A 14,355-nucleotide genomic window follows, 5' to 3' on the forward strand; every position below is an offset into this window, starting at 1 on the left:
ACTATCAATATACTAGAGCTATGTGAAAATAAAAATAAAAGCGAGATATTTTGTGGCAAACTCTGGAGGTAAGGTGAGGACTAACCTTCACAGTCACGATGGGTTTGGAGGGAGGGGATGCTCTGTGTGCATTTTAGAGATGAGAAGAGAGGACACAGAAATCACCTTAACCAGCAAGAAGTACCACTTGAACCTGGTTTTCCCAAGCTCAAGGTCAGCAGGAGAGTCGCTGGTGTGATTTTTTAAGGGGGGTCCCAGTCTGTGGGCACCTCAGTTGTCTTTCGATTTGAACATAGCCCCTTCTGGGAGGTGGGCTATGTACTTTTTATCTTGTGCACAAGGGTGGGCAAGCATTGCAGCCAGGGGGCCTAAGATAGAAGACCCTCACGATCAAAGGCCCTGCGTTGGTGAAAGTGGCTGGTGTCTGGGTTTTGTTGTGCTCGGCGCTTCTGCAAGTGTGGCCTTCTCCAGGGACCCAGGTCGAGGTGAGTGCGGGTGGGGAGGAAGGGCTTGTGTTCCTAGCTCATGATAGTGTGCAGTTAATCTGTATGCTGGCTTCTGTGGGCAGATAAACCTTCATGGACAGAGCAGAAACTGTTGAAAATTGGGTCTCAATGGGGAAGGCTTATGTGAGCCTTCAGTAAGACCTATTGTACCCCATAAATATATACATTTGTCCATGAAAAATAAAATTATTTTCTCTTTTCTTCTTTTGTGATACTGGGGATTGAACTCAGGATACTCTGCCACTGAGCTACATCCTCAACCCTCTTTAATTTTATTTTGAGAAAAGGTCTCCCTAAATTACCCAGGCTGCCCTCAAACTTGAGATACTCCTGTTTCAGCCTTGCAAGCAGCTGAAATGACAGGATGCACCACCATGCCTGGCTCAGCGAGCTCTTTCTTGAAGGGAGACAGCAACAATTGACCTCCGTGGCTGCAATAGAGGCTCAGTGAGATGTGAGGCGAAGCAAAAAGGCCTCCTCTTGCCTTCTAGGAGCTCACAATCCACTGGGGGAAAAAACAGACAAACACGTGTGGATCCGTAATCTGTGCACCCAGCTTCTGGAAAGCTTTGAGCTCTAGGGAGTTACACAACCAGTGCCTGCCCGGCTGTTCAGTGACGATCAGGGACAGGGTAGAAAGGGATTAGGATTAGCTTTCTGTTTTTGTTTTTGGGACAGGGTCTCAGTGTGTAGCCCAGACTGGCCTTGAACTTGTGACAATCCTCCTGCCTCAGCCTCCCAAGGGCCAGGATCACAGATGTGTGCTGCCACACTTGACTTGTTTTTGTTGTTATTGTTATAAAATATGATTAACAGAAAAGTCACCATTCTAATATTTACAATGTGGTGGCATTTAGTACATTTCCAATGTTGTGCAACCATTATCCCTAAAAGAACTCTTGTACCTACATCCCTCAATCAATCATTCCCCCCAACCCTGTCCCCTCTCCCAACCCCTGCCAACCACTAAACTACTTTCTGCCTTGACTGAGTTGCCTATTCTGGATTTTCACAAAAATGGAGTCATATGCTATTGGTCTTCTTTCACTTACCATGTACTTCATTCCTTTTCACGGCTGAGTAATATTCCACAACAGACCACATTGTTTATCCATTCATCTGTGTTCTTAATTTTATACACAATTTCCCATTCTATCCCAGGATTCTCTGGAGCTCATTCATGTGGGAAAGGTCAGGGTGCTCCAGACACAGAGTTGAGTCACTGGGATGAAGGTCTGCAACCCTAAAATATGGGTCCTCAGGGGACAGGACCTCAGCATGATGAGCCACGGAGCCCTGAGGAGGTTGTATCAGAGGGGATTCACTAAGTCACACTCAGCAGGCAGGGGGGTGGAGGTCTCGGAGGGGGACGAAGCAGGCACACAGGCCTGGCATGGGAAGCATGGTCAGCTCCAGCCCTTTCCTCCCCAGTGGAGCCACATCCTTGAACCCAGGGAGGAGAGGGTGGTGGGGTGAGAGAGGACGCGGCGTAGATGACTGCTTCATGTCTCTTCGCTTCCGCCCAGCTGGGTGTGAACATGGTGTCAGCGACTCTGTCCACTGGCTAAACAGCCTCCCGAAAGACAGAGCGTGTCTCCTCCCACCTGCAGGACACAGCCCCCCCCACCTCCCCCAGGGCCCCAGCTGGCTGTCTCTGCTCCCAGCGCATCCCCCCTGGTCTCCCTGCACACACACCTGCCCCCGCCCTAGCATCTCCACCCTCACGCCTGCCTGGCCCCTCCCAGCTGGTCCCCGCCCCACACAGTGTCGTCCATGTCACCCACATCTGGCCTCACCACCCTAGCACCACCTGTGGCCCGTCTGCACCTGGCTCGTCCCCTTCACATCTGGGCTCATTCTGCTCATATGGCTCCCTGTCACTGCCTCCTCACTAGGACCTTGCTGGGCTGACTCTCCGCAGGAACCTGACATTCCTCAAAGCCCTAGAGACAGGCCACAGCTGGACACTGTCCCAGGAGGCACCCGACTGCAGATTGGGAGCAACACACACGGGACACTGTGCCCAGGCTCAAACTCCTTTTCCCCCCTCCTCCTCCTCCTCCTCCTCCTCTCTTCTTCCTCCTCCTCCTCCATTTTTTTCCTCTCATTTTTTTGAGACAGGATCTCACTATGTAGCCCAGGCTGGCCTTGAATTCATAGCCATCCTCCTGCCTCTGCCTCCTGAGTGCTGGGATTACAGGCATGCACCACCATGCCCAGCTGTCTCCCCCTCTTTGAGGACACAAGGGAGCCTTTTGGGGGCCACCTGGAGCAGAGGTTAGGAGCACAGGGGCTTCAGAGTAAACTGTGTGATCATGTCTCACCTTGGCCCCTGGCTGGGCCATCTTTATAGAGTGGGGACAGTACCCCGCCTCAAGGGGTCATTGTCTCTCTCTGCCACCTCCCTGTTTTATGATCTTCAGAATCCTTATCGCATGAAGCTGGATGCGGTAGTACACACCTATAATCCCAGCACTCTGGGAGGCTGAGGCAGGAGGATTGGCAGTTTGATACCAGCCTGGAATGAGACCCTGTCTCAAAATAAAAAATAAAAAAGGGCTGTGGATGTAGCTCAGTGTGAAGGCCCAGGGATCAATCCCCAGTATGGGGGGGGGGGGCACTAGCACATCACATGCACTTCTGGAGGAACCCCACCCCAGCTGCAGTAGACCCTCCAGCAGCGGACCCTGCCTCCCCGTCCCTGGGACAGCCCAGCACTGGCCACCACCATGGGCAATAGGGCGAGGGCAGCCTGAAGATGTCAGGGTCACAGTGGCTCCTTCCAGCATCCGCAGGGCAAATCGCAGCCCTGTGGCTGATTCTGGGAGATTTGAGCTAAGATGATTTTCCATGAACCCGAGCTCCCTCCAATGTTCTGTCAGGGACATGTCCCAGAACGGGGGATGCCAAGTTCTGGGGCTCTGTCCCAAGGTTCAACACAAAAAGGAGGCTCTCTGGCCCCATCCCGCCCTGCTCGGCCTGCTGAGGGCAGAATCTGGGCAGGGAGCTGGCCCACCTTGGGGGCTTCTCTGGATTGTGGGTACCGAGGATCGCCCCAATCCACAGGAGCATGCTGGGCTAGTGGTGCATGGCTGGAAACTGGGGGGGGGGGGTTGTTAAAACCCTGAGTTTTTCTAGCTGTGATCTGGCCCAATGGTTTCGTCCACTTCCTTTTCCGTATGGGCTCCGCACACCTCCAGCGGCTTCCCAGATCAATTCAAGGAGGGGGAAAAAGCTGTGTGTGCACACACTCAAATGTGTGTGTGTGTGTGTGTGTGTGTGTAAGTGCTCTAAATGTGGTGCAGATGAAAGAGATTACAGCGAAGGCCCAGAGCACTGAAAGCCACTAGATAACTTCCTTCCTACAGTGTGGCAGGCAGGATAATGACTCTCTGAAGACGTCCATGTCCTCAGCTCTGGAAGCGGTGAGTGGGTCACCTTTCATGAGAGAGGGCATTTTGCAGATGTGACGAAGGATCTTAAGGTTCGGAGATGACCCTGGATTATCCAGCGGCCCCTGTAATCCCAAGGGATGTTAAGAGGGAGGTGGGGGCGGTCAGAGTCAGAGAGGCCAACTCGGTGGCCCGGGCAGAGGTCGGACTGTGGTGGCCCTGGGTGGGGACACATGGTGGCAGCCTCAGAAGCAGAAAGTGCATGGCCCTGAGGGGGACACAGCACACTGACACCTTGATTTTAGACCCTGCACAGGCAGAGTCAGAGAGGCAGCGTTTTAAGTCTCGCTCTCTTGCTCTTTTATTCCTTCTCAGTCAGTGGAAGCATCTGTTCTTCCCAAGCCAGCTCCCGGCTCCCTGGCTGCCCTTAAGTAGGTCACTGTGTATCTGCCTCGAGTTCCCCGTCAGCAGGTCATGGTGCACTCGGCACACCCAGCCTCAGACCCCAGCTCAACATTTTCTAGCTGGGTGACCTTGGGCTCGGCCACTTAATCTCTCTGAGTCAGCCTCATGTGAGAATTAAATGTGAGTCCCTCAAAAACTCTTTCCTTTCACAGAAATGAGTCATGACAGCAGTACATGCCTGTAACCCCAGAACTTGGGAGGCTGAGGCAGGAGGATCACAGAGTTTAAGGTCAGCCTGGGCTGGATAGCAAGGCTCTGTATCCAAAAAAAAAAAAAAAAAAAAAAGACACATCTGAGTTGCCAGAGAAAATACAGAATGCCCAGTTAAAATTTTTTTTTTTTTGGTACTAGGGATCAAATGCAGGACCTTGTGGTTGCAAGGCAGGCTCAGTGCCACTGAGCTAAATCCCCAGCCCTTAAAACTTTTTTTCCATGCTTGTGTGTGTATGTGTGTGTGTGTTATCAGGGATCAAACCCATGGCCTCCAACATGCTAGGCAAATGTTCTAGAGCTGAGCCATGCCCAGCCTTGCCCATTTCAATTTTAATTTCAGATAAAACAATCTTTTTAGTATAACTATGTTCCATGAAATATTTGGGACATATTTCACTTAAAATGCATTCATTGTTTATCTGAAATTCAAATGGATGTCTGCATTGTGTAGTCTTGGTCCAGGTCTTGATTCAGTGAGTTCAAAGCCAGCCTGAACCACACAGTGAGACCCTGTCTCAAAAAAAGCCCCCCTCCAAAGTCAGGAACAGTGGTGCATATTCGTAATCTCAGCTGCTTGGCCAACTAAAGCAGGAGGATTACAAGTTCCAGCCCAGCCTGAGCAACCTAGCAAGACCCTGTCTCAAATAAAAAATAAAAAGAGCTGGGGATGTAGCTTAATGGTAGGGTGTTCATGGGTCCAATCTCTAGTGCTAAAACAAAACAAGGCCAGGGATTTAGCTCAGCGGTGCCACCACCTGCCTTGCAAGTGCAAGGCCCCAAGTTGGATCCCCAGTACCAAAAACAAAAAACAAAAAAATTTGAGATTTGCATAAATGAAATTTTATATAACAGACAATTCACCATTTTAGAGTACACAGCTCAGCGTTTTTTATTATATTCACCAGGTTGTCCAATTGTCACTACTATCTAATTCCAGAATATTTTTATCACCCCTAAAGAAACACTATACCTATTAGTTCCCATTCCCTCTTCCCCCTGCCTCTGAAAACCAGTAATCTACCTTCTGTCTCTGTGGATTTGCCTATTCTGGACATTTCATAATATAAAATCATGCAACAGACCTTTGTCTCTGGTTTCTTTCATTTAACATGTTTTCAAGGTTTATGTATGTCGTATATCTTCATCTCTTTATTACTGAATAATATTCCATTGTATAACTATATCACATTTTATCTGTCCATTCATCAGTTAATGGGAATTGGCTGATTCCAGTGTCAGTTATTATGAATGATGCCATAAATATTTGTGCACAAGTTTGTGTGGGACCCTTGTTTCTCATTCTCTTATACCTAGGAGCAGAACTGCCAGTCATATGGTGACTCTAGGTTTGATACTTGGTTACTTAGTTGGTTTGTTTATTTAGACATGGCCTCACAATGTAGCCTAGGCTGGTCTTGAATTTACAATCCTCCTGCCTCAGCCTCCCCAGTGCTAGGATTACACCGTGTATAGCTTAGGTTTAACTTTTTACTTTGTTTTGTTTTGTTTGGTACCGGGGATCAAACTCGAGACCTTGCACTTGCAAGGCAGGAGGTGGCACCACGGAGCTAAATCCCTGGCCCAATTCAGGTGTCTTTTTATTGTTGAATTGTATGAGTTCTTTATGTATTGTAGATACTAATCCCTTATCAGATACTGGATATGAATTAGTAAATATCTTCTCCCACTCTGTGGGTTTTCTTTTTACTTTATCAATAGTGTCCTTTGGACAAAATTTTAAATTTTTGATGAAATCAAATTTATCTATGTTTCTTTGGTTACTTGAATTATAGGTACTAACTTCTTAAACCTTTCTAACAATCATGATGGTGATTAGCATCCCCATTTTTCAGATGAGAAACTGAGGCAAATAAAGGCTAAGTACCTACCTCACCCAGAGCAATGATCTGAACTCAGGATCCACACTGCAGGACCCCAGGTGGGAACCATTCACAGTTCTTGTACTGACCTTTTTTTATTTTAATTTTTAGACAGGGTCTCACTATGTCACCTATGCTGGCCTCAAACTCTTGATCTTCCTGCCTCAGCCTCCAGAGTGCTGGGATTACAAGTGTGGGCCACCACACCTATCTTTGCTCATGCACATTAATCTGAAGGATCCACACTTGGTGGGGACTGGGAAGTGGGCATTTCCATGGCAGCTTCCTCAGTGGTCTAAAGCAGTGCTCGACTGTGCTCAACATCAAGAGAGGAGGACAGAGGTGAGTGAAGGAAAGCCACACTGTGTCCCAGGGGCCCGGGAGGCCGTGGGCAGTGCTTGCCCAGATGGCTCAGACACCTAGGAATGGAGCCACTCCCGCCAGACCTGTTGGGGGCAGGCAAGGACTCACGGGAGGGGGCTGCCTGCTCCCTGAGGGCCAGTCCAGTGACATATTCTGGCAGTGACACACACCCTCCCAGCAGTGACCCAGCAGGCGACAAGTGCTACTAGGAGTCAGGAAGAAAATTTTCCAGGAGCCTGGAGCTCCCTGGTGACACATTTCAGCATCACAGTGAAATGACAGGTGTCCCTCTGTCCTGGTCGAGGCCTGTAGTTTCTGTTGGGGACCTGCATTCCCTAGGGCCAGCACACCCAGGGCACTGTGAAGCAGTTAAGAATGCGCCACACCAAAATATACCATTCTGGCACAGTGATTTCTGAGTTAAAAGGACTCAAAAAGAAGATGCAAAATCACTTTGATCTTTTTCTTTTCTTTTTTGTAGTACTGGGGATTGAGCCCAAGCATTCACACTGAACTACATCCTCAGCCCTTTTTAAACTTTGAGACAGGGTCTAAGTTGCTAAATTGCCTGGGCTGTGTTCAATTTTGCAGTTGTCTTGCCTCAGCCTCCCAGAGTGCTGAGATTACAGGTGTGTACCATCACACCCTACTTGACCTTCTTTTTTTCTTTCTGACCTTAAAAGCAGCAGATGAGGGGCCAGGGGTGTAGTGTAGCTCAGTGGTGCCACGCCTGGCTGGCAAGTGCAACAGGATGTCCTGAGTTCGATCCCGGGGGTGGGAGGTGGGGAGCAGTATGAGGAGCTGGGCATGGAGCTTAGAGGTAAAGTAAGTGCTTAGCATGGACAAGGCCCTGGGTTTGATTCCCAGAACCCCATGCTCTCCCCCCCAAAAAAGGAAAAGCAGATGAAATTCCCATGTGAATGACATCCTCTCCAACCAGGACAACGGTCCCAGTTTCATCACTGACGCTGGGCAGTTGAGGCAGAGAGAAATCTGCACAAACCAAGCCATTAAACTAACCTTTATCTTCCTAGTTAAGGACCTGCCAGGCCCTACCTTGTCCCATTTGCATAATTTACGACTCTTTGTCCAGCTTTAGGCCGTTTCCTGTGCTGCCCCGCACATCTGGTGCAGAAACTGCTCACCGGAGAGCCTCAAAAAATAGTTTTTGATTCCTGAAGGCAGGGATCTGGATTCTGCAGGTCTGCCAGGAGGGGAGCATGAGCTTGCATGGATAGCACTTCCGCTGCATAGACTCGGGAGGGAGCCGAGAAAACCGGAAGCCCGATGGGGGACTGTCCTGCCTCATCATTCAGGAGAGAAGCAACACTGCAGGTTAGGACGCAGGGGAGGCTGCCACCGGCATTAGATGTTAAAGGCCTCTGCTGGGAGCTGGGAGCTGGCCACACCGCTGCCCAGAGCTCCGGAGGTGGAGCTGGGGACAGATGGAAAAAGTCACAGGCAACAGATGGACTCAGCCTTATAAATATAGTGGAAATCTCTAGAAAGCTCACTTCCAAAACAGCAAAAACCCATGAAAGATGAAGAGGGTAGCAAGATGGAAGCAGTATTTATAGAAGTAAGAGTTAATATGCTTGAAACACCTTTTTCTCTACCATCTGACTATCATCCATTTAATTTGATCAAGAAATCACCAGAGCTACAATTGGCTGAATAAGCAAACAACTAAAATGTATACAAAACACAAAAATTTGTAAATATTTAATGGACAGTGTTTAATCTGGTTGGTAAACTTGTTTGCTTTTTGAGACAAAGTCTCAAAATATAGTCCAGAACAACCTTGAACTCAGGATCCTCCTGCCTCAGCCTTCTGGATATCAGGATTACAGGTTCATACCACCATGCCTGGCTTCATTATCTCTTAATATCCACACCCCTTTATTAACCAAGCTCTCGGATTATGGGACAGTATGGGTGAAGAAGCAGCAGTTTAAACACTACACTTCCCAGCCTCCCTTGTGGATAAAGATGGCCAGTTGGAAGAAAGCTGATGTGGGGATACAGTTCAGTGTGAAGATCCCAGGTTCAAGGCCTAGTATGGCAAAACACATAGGTATATATGTATATATTCATATTCATGTACCACTTCTAGAAGCATCTGGGGGGGTTTCTGTTTGTTTGGGTTTTTTGTTTTTAGCTTATTGAGATAGATCTCACTCTGTAGCCCAGGCTGGCCTAGAACTCAGGGAAATCCTCCTGCCTCAGCCTCCCGACTGCTGGGATTACAGGCATGCACCACCATGCCTGGCAAGCATGTTTTAGAGACCCAGAGTACTGGCCTGAGTGCCTGGCCCTCCTCCCCGTCACCCTGCAGCCTTGGGCAGATGGTTCATTTCCAGAGCCCGTTTCCTCACCTGCAGAATGGGTGTGTGCAGGTAACGTTACTTCTCTCACCAGCTTCTTGCTGAGTTTACATGAACAAATGCAGATAAAATCGTTGGCCTGGTGCCCAGCTTGTAGCTATTAGTGTACTACATTATGCTGCCACACAGGCGCGGTACCGGCAGAACCAATCAGAAAAACCCAGGGCATGTTGTCTAGTAAAAAATCAGGCGGCGAAACTGGCAAGTGGGGACGATTCCTTTTGTGAGGAGTTATTTTTATGTTCCCATCTACATCTATGCATCAAGACATGGTCACCCAAATGTTGGAGTGGTGATTTCTGTAGTAGCACTTTTGCTTTTCCTAAATGAAAGAGAGTATGCATTTCCTTTTTTCTCTTTATTTTAAGCAGGAAAAATTTTTTTAAAAGGGAAACCCTTTGGAAAACAATGTAACCGCTCATGCCAAGAACCACGAAGGCCCTCCTGGCCTTTAAGGCAGCTTCTCACTCAGGACAGCAGCCTCAGGAAATAATCCGAATCCAGGAAGGGGCAATATCCACAAAAACATTCTCGGCAGCATTATTCATAATAGGAAAAATCACATAGCCGTGTAAGTGCCTGATGTTTGGGTAATGATTATTAAATTATTCACTCATCGGAACCTTGTGCAACAATTAAAATGGAAAAGATGATGACTGTGGAGCAATGTGGAAAATTGCTCGTGAAAAATGAGAAGCGAAAGGAGCAGAATGAATGCAAAATTAGAGATGCACTGGGCACTGGGCAACAATGCAGCTTGTGTTGGGATGAGGGCAGGGAGACTCAGGCAAATAGAAACTGCCTTGAGGCCAAAGAGCCTGGGGGATTTTCTGTTTCTTCTTCATTTAGAATTCTGTCTAGGGCTGGAGATTTAGCTCAGTGGCACAGCACCTGCCTGGCAAGCATGAGGTCCTGAGTTTCGAGGCAGGTACAGCACATTTCTTTTTTATTCCCCCCGGTACCAGGGATGGAGTTCAGGTCCTTGGACTTGCAGAGGTCCTGAGTTCAATTCCTGGTACCAGGAAAAAAAAAAAAAAAAGGAAAGGGATGCTTTTCAGACTGGAAAAATGGATGTTTGCTATTGGTAAGGGTGTAAGAGAAGAGCCCTAGGAGAGCTGGCCCTGGTGGTGCATGCCTATAATCCCAGCACTGGGGAGGCTGAAGCAGGAGGATCACAAGATCAAGACCAACCTGGCTACACAGTGAGCTCTTGTCTCAAAAAACTAAAAAGCAGGGGCCAGGGATTTAACTCAGTGGTTCCAGCACCTGCTGTGCAAGCGAAAGGTCCTGAGTTCAATCCCCAGTACCAAAAACAAAAACCAAAAAAAACTAAAAAGCAGGACACAGTCATAAAATTGACAAGGAAAGACGGCCACCACATATTAGATAAAATAAGGCTCCAATGCAAGACCCTGGTAAGACTGTATAAGTATGTTCATTTGCATGTAAGAATTTCTGGAAAGATACACACCAGAGTCTGAAAGGGGGCAATGTTTGAGTGGTGGGTTTAAAATCGTACCCATCAGTTTAGTCTAAATCGTGCTGCTCAACCGATCTGGGAATCTCCTGGTTCACAGCGATCCGTGTTCATTTCTCTCCCGCTCTGTCGGTTGCCGCTGGCTGCTGCTCTACCAGTGTCTGACCCACCCTGTGACTCTGGCTGACCAACGGCCAGGCGCAGCCACTCACAGCCCTTCCAGGCCACTGGGCCAGTCCTGTGGCCCTTCCTCAATCTCAATAAGGCGGACATGGATCCTTACACAGGCCTGGGATGGCCAGCGTCTGAACAGGAATGCAATCTATGCCAGTTATTTCATCCTAGGAAAGTTCTTTCCTTTGCAGAACGGAGAAGGGAGAGAAGACAGTTCTATTTTGGAAGTGGATGTGTCACAGAGATGAAGCCTGGTAATGTGGTTTTCATCATCAGAGCAGCTTAGGAGGGGAAATACTTTGACCCCTCACACCCATGGGTTCCTGGGTTCTGAATCTGCCCATTCAATGCTTTTGTTGTTGTTGTTCTGAGACAGCGTCTTGCTATACAGTTCAGGCTGGCCTAGAACTTGTGATCCTCCTGCCTCACCCTCCTGTGTACTGGGATTACAAGCATGTGCCACCACACCTGACTTGATAAAAATATTTGGGAAAAAACTGCATCTCTACCAAACATGTACAGACTTTTGTTTCTTGCTATTATTCTGTGAACAATAAAGTCTAGCCCCTGTCTACATAGCCCTGGCCCTGTGTTGGGGACCAAGTCAGAGATGAATTAAAGCAGACACCACACCATGTAAGGGTCTTGAGCACCCATGCAGCCTGGTATCCAAAAGGGGTCCTGGAGCCAGTCCCGCCCATGTACAGAAGGGTGACTGCACAGACAGGGAGCCCAAGCCGCCCAGCCCCAGGCAGGGATCATGGCTTCAAGCCCAAGGCAGAGGTCGGGATTCTGCCTGCTCTAAGAGGCAGGCCAAGCCAACACCCCTAGGCTCTTTTATTTCTTATTTTAAGGCACGGTCTTGCTAAGTCACTAAATTGCCCGGGCTGGGTTTGAACTTGTGGGTTTCCTGCCTCAGCCTCTCAGAGTGTTGGGATCACAAGTGTGTGCCATTCACATCCTCTTTCAATGCCCCTGTCTGCAAAAGAAAAGATGATAGCTGCCCTGCCTGGTTCACACCACCTGGGGACGGGGAGGGGGATGGATTGTAGGGATTTAAAACTGCCGGTGCTCTACCTGCACAGGAAGACTTGGTCCTTCGAGCTGTAACCACACATGCACTCACTGTCCTCTTCCTCTCTAATCTCTTTATCACCAAACGGGGCTGTTTTACCCACCCCTTTTTTTTTGAGACAGGGTCTCCCTATGTAGTCCAGGCTGGGCTTGAACTCACTATGTGGCCCAGGCTGACATAAAATTTGCTGAAATCCTCCTGCCTCAGCCTCCCAAATGCTGGGATTATAGGTGTGTGCCACCACACTTAGCTATCACCCCATTTCTTCTGCAGGGCAAGTGAGAAGATGACAACAACATCCCAGTATGAAGGAGGAGAACCCAAGTAATGGATGAGCCAAGCTAGGGCTGAGATATGGAGAGAAGGACCCCAATTCCTTCTGCGACTCCCACGCCTGGGAGAAGCCATGAAGCCCTCTCCTCCTGACCCTCCTTCTCAGTATGGCAGACAGGAGCTGCCACTAATCAGGGCTCCCGAACCAGACTGATCACGGGGACATTTAGGACACATTTAACAACTGGATTCTGGGGTTCTACTTCCTCCCATCTCATTCTAACTCATCCAGTAAGGGCAGATCCAGGCTGAGTCACGAGGTGATCAGTGCCACCCCAACCCGGCCTGGGTCCCATCCAGCTCTCCACGGGGGCCCCGTGAGTTGCCCGAGTGGCAAGGCCCATCTCGGGTGGCACGAGCCCCTGGCAGCAGGGAGAAACTGGAGCGGGCCTGGGTCACCTGATGGGGCACTGCTTGGCCCGAGCTCCCTTCTTGGGTATCAAGATCAGGGGAAGGCTCGGGAAGAGGTGTCCCGGGCAGCAGAGTCACCTCGAACGCTGTCCAGGGCCAGGGACACTGGGGCCACAGGGGAACACACCCCAGACCCCAAATCTAAATGCGGCCTAGGCTCCTGCAGCCACCACACATCTCACAAGCCCTAGTTTATCTCCTTCCCCACCTGTCAACCTGGCAGGGAGTTCTTCCAGGCTGCCACAGGTCTTATTCCTCTCTGTGCGCCCGGGCAGGCCCTGGCACACCACTGCTGCAGGCTGAATATTTCATGACTAAGGGAGAGGGAGTAGCACTTACCACGTTACCATGGGGTCAGAGGAGGACTGATACACCCACGGGCCACGAGGGAGAGGCGTGTGCTCACCCCGAGCGGGGAACCATCACCCACTGGAGGCTGAGCCACACACTGGCAGGGCTACATTACTCTCGGCACCCTGGCCCCCTTTGAAATGCTAAGGAGTTAGAGAGCTACAGGGCCTCTTCCTAGCAAATTTTCTCCCCCATGTCTCACGTGTGCACATGTGCAAACACACACACACAGATTCGTCCTTCAAAAAACGGAAGGTTCCTTTCTTTCTTCTTTTTTTGCTTTTCTTTTGGTTTTTTTTTTTTTTTCTTTTTTCATGCAGGGGATTGAACTCGGGACCCTGCGCTTACGAGGCTGGCTCCGGAACCACTGAGCTAAATCCCCGGGGCCTCTTTTGTTTTTTTTACTACTGGAGATGGAACCCAGGCGACTCTGCCACTGAGCAGCTCCTCCTCCTCCTCCTCCTTTTCCTCCTCTTTTTTTTATTTTTATTATTGGTACCGGGGATCGAACTTGGGTCCTTCCACTTGTGAGGCAGGCGGCGGAACCACTGAGCTAAATCCCTGGCCCCTCCTCTTCTTTTAAATTTTTTTATTTTTGAGATAGGGTCTTACTACATAGTTCAGGCTGGCCTTGAACTCATGGTGATCCTCCTGCCTCAGCCTCCTGAGTGCTTCGATGATGATGACAGGTGTGCTCCACCACTCCTGGCCAAAATTAGTATTACTGATAGTGGCTTGATCTTGTATTACAGATCCTGAATTACAAAACACCTATGTGGCATGTTTGCTAAAAATACCCAACCCAAATATTGTTTCAGGAAACAATCAGACACACCCGGAATGTTGACATTCACAGACCAGTAGTCTTGCCGCTGAAAAACTCCATGATGGTTTCATAACTACCTCGTTCCTAGATCAAATCCCCTCCTGCTTCAGATACCTAAAGGGAACTTGGTTTTGCTGACCACATCCACCTCAGGACCTCACTGCAGAGTGAGGAGGCCTCTCTCAAGAAGGCAACTCCCTACAGAAAGAGTTCCACTGAAGAACAAAATAAACAATGGAAAACGTGGAGACAGAGCTTTCGCAAACGGGCAGAGGACCAAGAGATGACGGGGGCAGGGAGATGTAGCAAGAACGAAGATGCGTGGTGTGTGTGCCACAATGAGTGTAATCAGCATGCACTGTAAACATGTACCAATAAAAGTTTTTACAAATTATGATTCCCAAACTCTGCCCATTACTGGGTACCAAAAAGTCCAACAGGAGCTGGTGGTGACAGGCAGTTCCCGGTCCTGAAGCACAGGCTGCTCTGGGAGTGTCAAGTTGCT

Source organism: Heterocephalus glaber, unplaced genomic scaffold, assembly GCF_053883595.1.
Source record: "Heterocephalus glaber isolate CG9 unplaced genomic scaffold, H.glaber_assembly_v1.0 deba00001773, whole genome shotgun sequence".
Lineage (NCBI taxonomy): Eukaryota > Metazoa > Chordata > Mammalia > Rodentia > Bathyergidae > Heterocephalus > Heterocephalus glaber.